The sequence below is a fragment of the Dermacentor variabilis genome, chromosome 3 (genome assembly GCF_050947875.1).
Source record: "Dermacentor variabilis isolate Ectoservices chromosome 3, ASM5094787v1, whole genome shotgun sequence".
In the NCBI taxonomy this organism is placed as follows: Eukaryota; Metazoa; Arthropoda; class Arachnida; order Ixodida; family Ixodidae; genus Dermacentor; species Dermacentor variabilis.
In genome coordinates, this window is record NC_134570.1 from 145,534,709 (window position 1) to 145,546,768 (window position 12,060).

Below are 12,060 nucleotides of genomic sequence, written 5' to 3' on the forward strand. Positions count from 1 at the left end.
TGCGCGAATCCTCGTGAAGGAAGATGAAATATAGCTTAGTGTATCGCATTCCGGACGTCGACAGTTAGCCCACATACAAGGCACTCGTTAAAATTTCAAACTTAACAACCTTTAAAAATTATGTTTCAGGTAGATAAAGAGTGGTAGTACCTGAGAAAATCGATTATTTGTGGGGTATTTTTTCCCATTTCCTCAAGAAGGCCGCAAGCTCCCTTGAAACGCATTTCTAGGAAGCTTTTATGAGCGACGCTAAATTGAAAGTGCAGGTTAGTGCGTACTAGGCTGCCTACATTTTAAACGTTAAGTCTGTTGGGATACATAAGGACTGTATGCTCGAGCTACACTCTTAGGCAAAAATCACCCTTTTGCCAAACAACAATAATCATCATCTTTCTTGTCCGAATTTCCTTTCTTTAACGCCATGAGCCCGGTACATCCCAATAACGAACGGCATGCGCGTTATTAGTATGACATAGCATTTCGCACAGGCAAGTTGCGGGCGCGACGTTTTCAAGAAAGAAAACGCAAGCAAGGCAGATGATAATTATTCTTGTGCGGCAGATATGCACCCCAAAGGGTGTACTTTTTTCGTAAAAGTGTAGTCTGCATTCTTAGGCTAAGGTATACCTTTAGGGTGTATATTTGCCACAGAACAGTAATTGTCATCTGTCTTGCTTACCTTTCCTTTCTTGAAATCGTCGCGCCCGCTACTTTCCTGTGCGGAATGCTATGTCATGCATACAATGCGCACGCCATTCGTGACTTGCAAGTACCGGGCTCGCAGTGTTAAAGAAAGTAAATGCGGACAAGACAGATGACTGTTATTGTTGTGCAGCAAGATACGAGCCAAAGGGTGCAGTTTTGTTTAGGAGTGTAGGCACAACTAAAAAACAAGAACTTCCATCTAAGGCGAGTCTCTAGCAATAGGGAGCCTGTGAACATCCTTTTACCCTTCCTATTTAAATGGTCATGGTGAAGTTACTCCGGGAATGTTACGCCCAAATTGGGTACGTATAAGTGCCAAAATAGCTGACGTGTATCACTCGTTGGCACGCGACAAGCTGATGTGGAGTATGAAACAGCACTTTACTCTGCAAAGGTACAATATAATAATAAAGAAAATGTGCGCACACATCGCAGCCCGCCATTCGCTTCGCCATGCTGTCGCATTAAGAGGGGGCGTGAAGGGGGAGCCACTTTCAAGAATACATTTCTATAGTGTACGCTATGTTCTTTATTGCCTTATCTTTAGTACAGCATTAGTTTAGCGGTATAATCGTGGTATAATCGTGGTTTACATACTGACGCAGGATTTCCAATGATGATTTTAAGAAAACGCTGAGGGATATATATGAGGCGAACTATGTGGAAATCGTGTATGAGTGCTGGACATGCAAATAACTTGTTGAAGGTAACCGATGACTGACGCAACAATTCCCTCTTTCTCTTTTTTGTTGATGCTTTACGTCTTACATGAATAATGAGCAAATGTGCAATGGAGAGTCTTTCGATTGACGTATGCGGATTACATATAGCTACTAGTGGACGATGCAAACGATTTGCCGAGAAAGATATTATTGTTGGCAATGAATCGAATTATCTAGCTCTTAACTTCAGCACAGAAAAATGGGTAATTATCTAGAATATATAAAATTATCTAGTTTAACTTTTAAAACCACGACGTTATTATCAGGGAAGCGGTAGTGGGGGACATTAGAATAATTTTGACCGCCTGTTGACCGCCTGTGCCCAATACATGGTACACCGGCGTTTTTCGCATTTCACGTTCGCCGCCTACGCCGGTGGGTGCCTTTCAGCACCAGGGCATGGCGCTCGCCTCACTGCATCCACGTCAGCGCTGGCGCCGGCTGTGGACAAATAAAGCAAAGAGAACCAGAAAGCTCGCGTTCGCGAGTAGCGTTCCCGGCACACCTTTCCCGCTAAACATTACCGCTGCATGACCTGAAGTCGACGGGAAGAGGCAACTGTAGCATACGCTGCAGGGATTGGCGTAAAAACACTTTAATTCGTAGAAGAGCCCATCTAGACCCATAGTGGTTACTCAGTGGTAATGGTGTTGAGCTGCAAAGCACGAGGTCGCGAGCTCGTATCCCGACCACGGCGGCCTCATTTCGAATGCGGCGGAATGCTAAAACACCCATGTGCTTTGATTTAGGTTCAGGTTATAGAACTCCAGGTGGTCCAAATTTCCGGTATCTACCGCTACCGCGTCCATATCGTGGTTTCGGCACGTAAAACCTCGAAATTGAAAACGCATCTAGAAAATAATTTCATTTTTGTTCGCATAGCGCTATGGAAAGGCCACGCACAGTTGGGATACCACAAAAGCAGCGCGTACACAATGAGGGAAGAAATTAACCGCAACGTACGTCAATATTCAAAACGGCGGCGTCCTCAGGCTAGGTAGGACGCGGCGGTTCCTGCCTAAAGTAAGCCACACTCACTTAGGATATCTTAAGAGCAGCGCGAATACGATCAGCGCGAATGGGACGGCGTTGTGCTCGAGCTGAACAGGACCCACCTCAAGGCTATGTCACATTGGTCTATGGGATCAAATGATACCGCTGCTTCACTGGGTAATCACCACCACAGCGGGTGTGGGAGCCCATGTTTTTTTTTTCATTTAACCCTGGTCATTGAGTGAGAAACACGATATCAAACAAACAAAGCTGCATGCGGATGCGGACCTCCACCTTTGCTGAGCTTCCTAATAACTTAATCTAGGCTGCTGTCTCCATTAACAAACCGCACCCAAACTTTCCCGATGCTCCGCCGTTGTTTGCATTTTCGAGAGGAACTGAAATTTACATTGGGGCAATACCCTAGGCTATATATAACGCTACACTACTATGTGTGCTTAGTTTCTCCGCATATTTGCGATTTATTTATTATCAACTTGTATATTAAACGATGCAGAGGTCAACCAATCCCAGAAAATTTTTCCAACACGGAAAAAAGTGGTATGCTCTTCACTGTGCATTTTGTTTTCACTGAACAATGAATATTCTTCAATTGTTTTTCGGTCATTGACATTTCTCCTGAGCGTTAGAGCAGTAGAAAGATCAAAGCCAAAACAATTCTGAACTCCGGACGCTCTTATTTTAGGTGTTCGGATACGAACATGTACTCGTTTGTTCTTTAGTTTTGTGCTTGCATTAAGTATGTATACAAAAAAAAACTTTACAAGTGCCGTGTATATAAGATGCCCCTTATACCTTACTCTACGACAGCAAACGTTTAACGCACTAACTCGGCAGACTATCTGAAGCTGCGAAGATGAAGACCAAGCCTACTATTTTGGTTGCTATACTTGGTAAGCTACAATTTCACCATTCTTTGTGAGATATATGCCTGAACCATTCTTTGGCAACATATATGAACGAAGGTATTCTTGTTAAGCGTCTACTGCATATAAACGGAAATGTAACAGCGTATAGACTGTGGCAAGTAGTGTTTTTTACGAGATCGCCATTTTACCAAAAGATATAGGCAGGGAAACTTGAAAGGTAACAACGCTACAGTCTACGGCTCGGATATACCGCAATATTTTTGTCGTTCAGGTGCGCTTACATCTCATATGAATTGCTCAATACTGCTGCATTATACAAAAGCAGGCTACGACGTCTAGGTATATTATGTGTGTACAGCGCCTGTACCAAATATTCTGCAAAGTTTGGGTGCGTTCAATTAATAATGCCAGTAAGTTCAATAGTGTGCCAAGCACAGTTAGCTCATATAAAATTTGCAGAATCATTAAACAGGATGCTTGCCCCCAAGAGCATCCATCAACGAATGTAACACAAACGAATCTCAGTGAAAACAGTGCAGTATCTCTTCGCCATAGAGTTCGCGCCATTTATTGAAAATATCTGATGAATGACGTCTAAGCATCACCCTTGTTCAGAGAAAAGAGTCTTTGTTAAATTTTCTTGTTTAATTTTCGTGACACAAACGCTAGTTTGCTGTTTATTGCGGACTGCATAGAAAAAAAAAAAGAACTGAGGGGCACGATTTCTGTTTGCCACAACCCTTTAACATCAACAGAGAATAATTCATACGGAAGCTCATGGGAAATCAAGCTTGATATTTTAAAAATGTTGGATTATTTTGGAAGAAGGAAGTTGAAGGGGTCTAATAGACAACTCGCCCCCGGAGGAAGCCAAATTACATCGTCCGCATTATAAACGCAGCCCCGTACAATTCACGTGCATTTGTCCTGTCTTCCGCTTTATTAGATAATTGTGCGTATCAACTAGATAATCACCTCGGTGTACATGCTTGCTCCAATTATGGCCACAGCGACTGATGGAACGCTACTTTTGAACTGCCGGCATCACGTAGTATACGTGAACTTTATGGGTTCAGCAAGCTGGATAAGAAATCTTAGTATGCTACGTGATGGCATCCAAACTGACAGTGTGGAGACCGTCTCAATAAAATCTCGAATACCCCTCCCCCCCCACCATGACACGGCTGTGTTTCTTGCTTCTATGGAGATTCCTAATTAATAGTGGCTATTTTATTTGAAAGCGGATGTACAACAGGATCACTCCTTTCATTTATTTCAGTGATCAATGCCATAGCCTGTTGTAATGGCGCCAGTCCTGGACATGGATAAAGTGAACTGACAGTTGAAACAAGGAGAGGTAGCTGTTCTTTTTTATTACCGCACAGCATATAATCATACATACGTTTCAAATATTACAACACAGCATATAATCATACATACGTTTCAAATATTACAACACATTATTTTTTCATTGCTCCTTTAAGTGCTTGCATTTCTACACCACCACAACCATCCCGTTCTACATCTTGCGCTACAACTTCTGGGTTTTTGTCGTCATTCCCGTAAGGGGTGAACGCAATTATTTTAGGAAAAGAAAGTATTCGAAAAGAGGTGGTGGTGTTCACTGTGGGAGAATGTGTCAGTCGCACTTAAAGAGTTCAGTGCTGAAGTAAAAATTGAAGCGAGCTCTGCTTCTTTTTTTACTGCACGTATGCCGTATTTGGTGCAGAGAACTTCCCCGCTGCGTGGCGCCCCCACAATAGAAGGATCGACAGCTTAATCAATTCTGCTGAATAATTTCGCCTTGCACACATCATATATTACCATCGTATCCATCTGCTTGCGAGCCACCTCCGCGATGTGATCAATCTGTTCTTTGTCCTCGTCCACTTCGTGCAGAGTATGTTGCATATTCCCCTGCAGCACCTCTCTTAGTTTAAGGCAGACACATTGTCACCGTGGCGTGAGCATTACTGTGGGAAACAGTGCATTATTCAATGCAAAATTTTGCAGCCTATTAGAGAACAATCCCTCTTTCACAACAATATGATTGGGGGGTCTATGTGTCCTTAAATAAAAACGGTTATTTACTTTTACTTTCATAGATGATCAGCGCACAGATGCCGTAATGGCAGAAGCAAGAGCATCAGAGATAATGTTCGAACCGACATCTCTACAGACGGGGCCGGAAAAGGAACCTGTAGTTGTTGAAGCACGTGAAATCCTTAAGGAAGCCCATCCCAGACGGCCTGGTTCCAAGGAGAACCCATACGCACCGGAAGGTGTACGCCGTCATAGGGGAAGTGCGAGGAAAACTACAAAGAAGCCTGCAAAGAAGACTCCAAAGAAGCCATCAAAGAACTGAAAAAAAAGTCTCAGCAGCTGATCTCCCATTCTCGTGAGCACCCTTGATTTGTTAATGATTTCTAAGTTTATAATAAAGAAAGATGCTCTGTTCTACATACTAAATGCACAATCTTAACATTTCTTCTTTGTGCCAATACAAATTGCTCGTACAAGCGCATTTACCTCGGCGTTGCGTGTGCCATAGGGCGTGATTAGCGTAATCCACCGAATATATTATTTTAGTGGCTATCGTTCCCATGCCCATGAGTTTTCTAACTTAATGGTCATCCCGTGAACAGCGAGACAAGTGACTGACGCCTATTACAAGCGCCTAGTAGCCTTTTCTTCGAATGCATTCGGAACATTTGTAATAAGCACTCAATCCAGCGCGTTCAAAACATCGAGCTTTGTGCAAATATTTACCAGGAACCCTTCAAGAAGAGCGACAGCTAACAGCCATAATCGAAGCGCCCGCTTTTATTTTAGAATAGTCATAAACTGAATTTTAGCCTTTGAAGATTTGATTCAATACTCAACAACAAGACACTGTGCTCATCAACTAGGGGACATTTAAAGGTTGAAATATAAGTTCTTCATTAGTGCGGCTCCAAGATAAGTAACTGGCTCCTCTACTCATTATGTATGCAATGTTTAGGCGATTCATGAAATTTTTCTCACCATGCTTATTCTAGTCTGCCTATGCTAATCTATCGGGTACAGCCTACTAATGGAGCATGACAGTCGTAGCACCTATAAAATGAAGCGTAAGGTAAAACCGGGTAGCCCTAGACCGGACAAATATACGGGCCACACTCTTGTGATAAATGCTTGCGATGGCGTAGAGGTAGAGCATCCGCCTCGTGTGCAAGAGGACCGTGGCTGGAATCCCGGTGCCGCGGGATTTTCTACCGGATTAAAAAAAATGCGCTTGTTGAAAAAACTGCATAAATAGGCCTGAAGTGGGGCCAGATCCCGGGGACCAGAACACATAACTCACACCCTCACCAATGCAGAATTCGCCAACCTGGTGTAGTATTTGGCCACAACCTCCTATATGAATACTACAATCAAACCCCAGCCTTCTGTCCCCTGCGGCTGCGAAGCAACTGACCACGACGGCGGTCAGACCTGTGACACAGCAGAGGGTGCTAAGAATCTCTGGATCCGGACATGCTGCCATCGGAGTATCAACCTGACAAAGTTTAACGCTAGAACGTTACCAAGTGAGGCGAGTCTAGCAGTGCTATTGGAGGAATTAGAGGGCATTAAAGGGGATATCGTAGCGCTCAGTGAAGTTAGGGGGACAAATGAAGTATATAAAGTGCTAAAAAGCGGGCACAACCTGTGCCACCGGGGCTTAGCGGAGAGACGGGAACTAGGAGTCGGATTCCTGATTAATAAGGATATAGCTGGTAGCATACAGGAATCCTATAGCATTAACTAGAGGGTCGGAGGCCTTGTTGCGAAACTTAATAAGAGGTGCAAATTAAAAGCCGTACAGGTGTACGACCCTACATCCAGACATGATGACCAGGAAGTCGAAAGCTTCTATGAAGACGTCCAATCGGCGATGGGTAAAGACACAACAAAATACACTGTACTGATGGGTGACTTCAATGCAAAGCTAGGCAAGAATCAGGCTGGAGACAAGACAGTGGGGGAATGTGGCATAGCCGCTAGAAATAGCAGGGGAGAGTTATTGGTAGAGTTTGCGGAACAGAACAATATGCGGATAATGAATAGCTTCTTCCGCAAGCGAGATAGCCGAAAGTGGACGTGGAGGACCCGAATGACGAGACTTGAAATGAAATAGACTTCATACTCTGCGCTAACCCTGGCATCATACAAGATCTGGACGTGCTCGGCAAGGTGCTCTGCAGTGACCATAGGAAGGTAATATATCGAATTAGCCTAGGCATGAGGAGGCAACGGAGGAAACTGGCAGATAAGAATCCTATCAATGAGTTAGCGGTAAGGGGGAAAATAGAGGAATTCCGGATCAAGAGACAGAACAGGTATTCGGCTTTAACTCAGGAAGAGAACCTTAGTGTTGAAGCAATGAACGACAATCTTAGCATCATTAAGGAGTGTGCAATAGAAGTCTGTCGTTACTTCATTAGACAGGATACCATTAAGCTATTGCAGGAGACGAAAGATCTGATTAAGAAACGACAATGTATGAAAGCCTCTAACCCTACAGCTAGAATAGAACTGCCCCAGAACTTTCCAAGTTAATCAACAAGCGTAAAGTAACTGACATAAGGAAGTTTAATGTGAATAAAATTAAGCATGCTCTCCGGAACGGAGGAAGCCTAACGTTGTGAAGAAGAAACTAGGAATTGGCAAGAATCAGATGTATGTGTTAAGAGACAAATCCGGCAATATCATTACTAATACGGATGAGATAGTTCATGGGGCTGAGGAGTTCTAGAGAGATTTATACAGTACCTGTGGCACCCACGACGATAATGGAAGAGGAAATAGTCTAGAGGAATTTGACATCCCACAAGTAACGCCGGAAGAAGAAAACCTTGGGAGCTATGCGAAGGGGGAAGGCAGCTCGAGGATCAGGTAACAGCACAGTTGTTGAAGGATAGTGGGCGGATTATTCTAGAAAAACTGGCCACCCTGTATACGCAATGCCTCATGATCTCGATTGTACCGGTATCTTGCAAGAACGCTAACATAATCCTAATCCATAAGAAAGGGGACGCCAAAGACTTGAAAAATTATAAACCGATCAGCTTACTGTCCGTTGCCTACAAAGTATTTACTGAATAAATCGCAAATATAATCAGGAACGCCTTAGACTTGTGTCACCCAAAGGACCAGGCAGGATTCCGTAAAGGCTGCTCAACAATAGACCATGATCATCGAGTCTCCCGGAACCAACACCCAAACGGTGCAGAAGCTCAAGACCAAGACAGAGAACGCCTTACGAGTTGTACGTAGTGTCTAACTTTTCCAAGGCCTCAAAGAAGACAGCCCGCTACCTCTCGTACACGTGTTTGTTCTCTGCCACTTCACCTACATTGCTATCATGTACAATTGGGTACGCGCTGAGCGCCATAAATTCAACGCACTAATTCAAAAGGTAGTGAAACAGGCTCTCGGCCTTGCGATCTCCACCTCCACCGAGAAACGCCTCGAGCTCATCGTGCACCACACGCTAAAAGACATCGCCGAGGCTCAGGAGCCTCGGCGATGTCTCGGCATCCTCCTCACCTTACCCAGGTGAGGAGGATGCTTTTAAATTTTTTATAGCTTTTACCACGCCATTGTAGTCGATTATCATGGGAGACATTACTATAAATCCTAAAGGCTCAACATGAGGAAGCATTGTTTGTGTTCTTGTAGAGAAGTTGCTGACAAAGACTTCATTTAACACACGGGCACATTGCGCATCAGGTATAGTATTCCCTGCAGAATCAACAAGACTGATTGCGCTATCACTTTTAGGATGAAACACGCGCCAGAACTTTTTGGGATCGGATGTGAGCATTGAAGGTAACGTGTCATTGAGAAAAGTATCTTTAGCATTCTTTATGGCGGCTATGTACACGGCGGTGGCTAGTTCGTAGGCTGCCCAGCGGCCGTCATGTGGGGACCGCACTGCTGGGCGGTATGTACGTTTTTTTCTTATTCGACAAACGTTTTATGTGGCGGTTGTACCATGGTGCATCATCATTTACAATTATTGTACGAGTAGGCATGTATTTATTTGATAATTCTTGAACCTTAAATAAAAATAAATCCCAGTTTGATTTTACCGTGCACTCTTCGAAACCATCAATAAAACCGTCAAGAAAAGTGCGAAGTTCCTGGTTGATTAGTTCGATTTTTGCATTTTTATAATCTTTTATAACTTTCCGTTTTTGCAATTTGGACGTGAAAGGTTAATGCGAAATGATAGAATAGAATGCTCACTTATGCCGGGCAGGTGAGTGACGTTACAAATGTATTCAGGGTGTGTTGCTAGTACGAGATCAAGAATGTTTGCTTTTGATTCAGCTATTCTACTTGGTTTCGTTATCCATTGTGTAAAGAAAATACAGCGCACGTATCTAAAAAATCTTTTGCGAGTGAAGAAGGTGGAATTAGCCCAGGTGGCTCACAGTCACACGATATATTAGGGATGTTCAAATCCCCCATCAAGAAAAGCGGTAACCTCGGGAATTCCCACACCACAGAATTAATCACATCGTGTAATTCGTTAACGAAAATGGAATTGTGAGAAGGGGGGCCGTAACAGACACCAATAATTATTTGTTGCTTGGGAAATTCAGCGACAACCCAAAAGGTCTCCAACTCACTTGTAATGTGGATGCGGTACGATGGGAGTTCTTTTGAGATGGCGAGCAATAAACCACCGCCTGTCCGTGACCCTCGATCACAGCAATATACAGAAAATTTATTAACCGATGAAAAAAGTTCATGATCCATTACCTCTGGCCGAAGCCAGGTTTCTGTTAATACGAGTATGCGTGAATTGCAAGTATCAATAGGAGATTTTAAACGGTCACGCTTATTAGACAGATTTCGAACATTAGTAAACAGTACAGATGTGTGTAACTGATTTTGCCCACAGCCCCTCCCGCACCTCTAGCTTGGTGCACCTTTAGTTGCGTTGGAATTTGAACGGCGGTTATCAGATGAATCAAGTTGCTTACGTTCAGCGCCGCTGTCTGTTTCTGCAGGGTACACGTAATGTTTTTATTCATTACAAGGGTTATGTACCTAAGCTGATAGGGCTCCGTTTCCGATTGACTTTTGGCAAAATCAGCAAGTTTCGAGCGTTTGCGATGCATTGCGGGTGAAAAATCTTCGCTCATAGTGATGTTATTTTCTTTTAGCTTTTCACATGCACTCAAAACTTTTTGTTTAACGTTATAGTTTGAAAACTTCACAACAATGGGGCTGTACTTATTGGCGGCAAAAGGTCCGGCGATGCGCACGATCGATAGCACTATCGGGCCACTTATTCGCAACACGTGGCGGTGCAGCGGTGGCGTAGAGGTAGAACACCCGCCTCGCGTGACGGAGGTCCGTGGTTCGAATCCCAGTGCCGCGCAATTTTTCGTCGGATTAAAAAAAATCCACGAATTGATAAAATTGCATAAACAGGCCTGGAGTGTGGCCTGATCCCTGTGACCAGGCCGGGAGTGTGGCCCTTAAACTGGCTCTCTTAACTACTACACGCAGAAACAAAGCAACAAAGCGCGCATTAGATCCCATACATGAATATTTACAATTAATATTAGGGTTATAATTATATTCGAGTGCTGATTGCTGTGCTATCGTTTGGTAAGGAAGCTTTCCCTCAAGTCTAAATATTTTAAGGCAGTTTGTCGTGTGCGTATCATAGCCACGCACGCTTATATCGCCTTCCGTTTATCCACCACGGTGCTGCAATTTTGCTTTCGTTCCTTCTTCTCCGCCCTTAAACTGGCTCTCTTAACTACTACATGCAGAGACAAAGCAACAGCGCGCGCATGCGATCCCATAGATGAGATGAATACATACATATATAGAAAATTATCAGTCATAGCTCTCGTAGTATAGCCTTCTGGGCCGTTTCTCTTTTTTTTCTTTCGAAAGTAGTTCTATTAGGGTTATTATAATTACACGAAGGTATTTCGCCCTCGTCAGCCGCAGTCCTTGCGATAGTTATCCTGGCGGCTAGCTTCCCACGCTATGCGTGCCGAACTCGCACCTGTTTAAGCTTTTCCTAGACGCTAGAGTTATACTATGTCCGCGCAACCTTGAGCGATCGGAAAGCGCGTTTTCCCCGCTTGGCCGGCGGAGAAGGGAGGCTTTGTTCCGGCCGCAGAGCCCTCCACGTCACAGTAACGTGCCTGGTGGTGGTCTCGTGCGGACGATGCCCTCTCGGTGAGCGCATATTTCCCCCCTCATCTTTTAAGAGGTTCAATACTTACAAGCATTTGGCTCGCAAACCATATATATTTCAAGGCAATTTTCTACGTCTCAATAATTTCTCTCGTCGTATTCGTGTGCTGATTGCTGTGCTATCGTTTGTTAACGAAGCTTTCCCCTCAAGTCTAAATATTTTAAGGCAGTTTGTCGTGTGCGTATCATAGCCACGCACGCTTATATCGCCTTCCGCATCTCTACCACGGTTGCGCTTTAAAACGACGGCGCTGCAATTTTGCTTCAGAGACTTTCCTTTCCTTCCTTCTTCTCCGCCCTTAAACTGGCTCTCTTAACTACTACACGCCGAGACAAAGCAACAACGCGCGCATTAGATCCCATAGATGAGATGAATATTTACAATTATTATTAGGGTTATAATCATATTCGAGTGCTGATTACTGTGCTATCGTTTGTTAACGAAGCTTTCCCTCAAGTCTAAATATTTAAGGCAGTTTGTCGGGTGCGTATCATAG

At 43.9% G+C, this 12,060-nt stretch overlaps 1 long non-coding RNA gene across 1 annotated transcript; it reads left to right on the forward strand.

Annotated features, from left to right (window-relative positions):
* The first annotated feature begins 3,206 nt into the window (after nt 1-3,206).
* Nucleotides 3,207-5,780, forward strand: LOC142574251 (uncharacterized). The gene is made up of 3 exons (XR_012826474.1): nt 3,207-3,334; nt 4,590-4,667; nt 5,416-5,780. It is a non-coding gene; the product is annotated as an uncharacterized LOC142574251 (long non-coding RNA).
* Nucleotides 5,781-12,060: the final 6,280 nt, after the last annotated feature.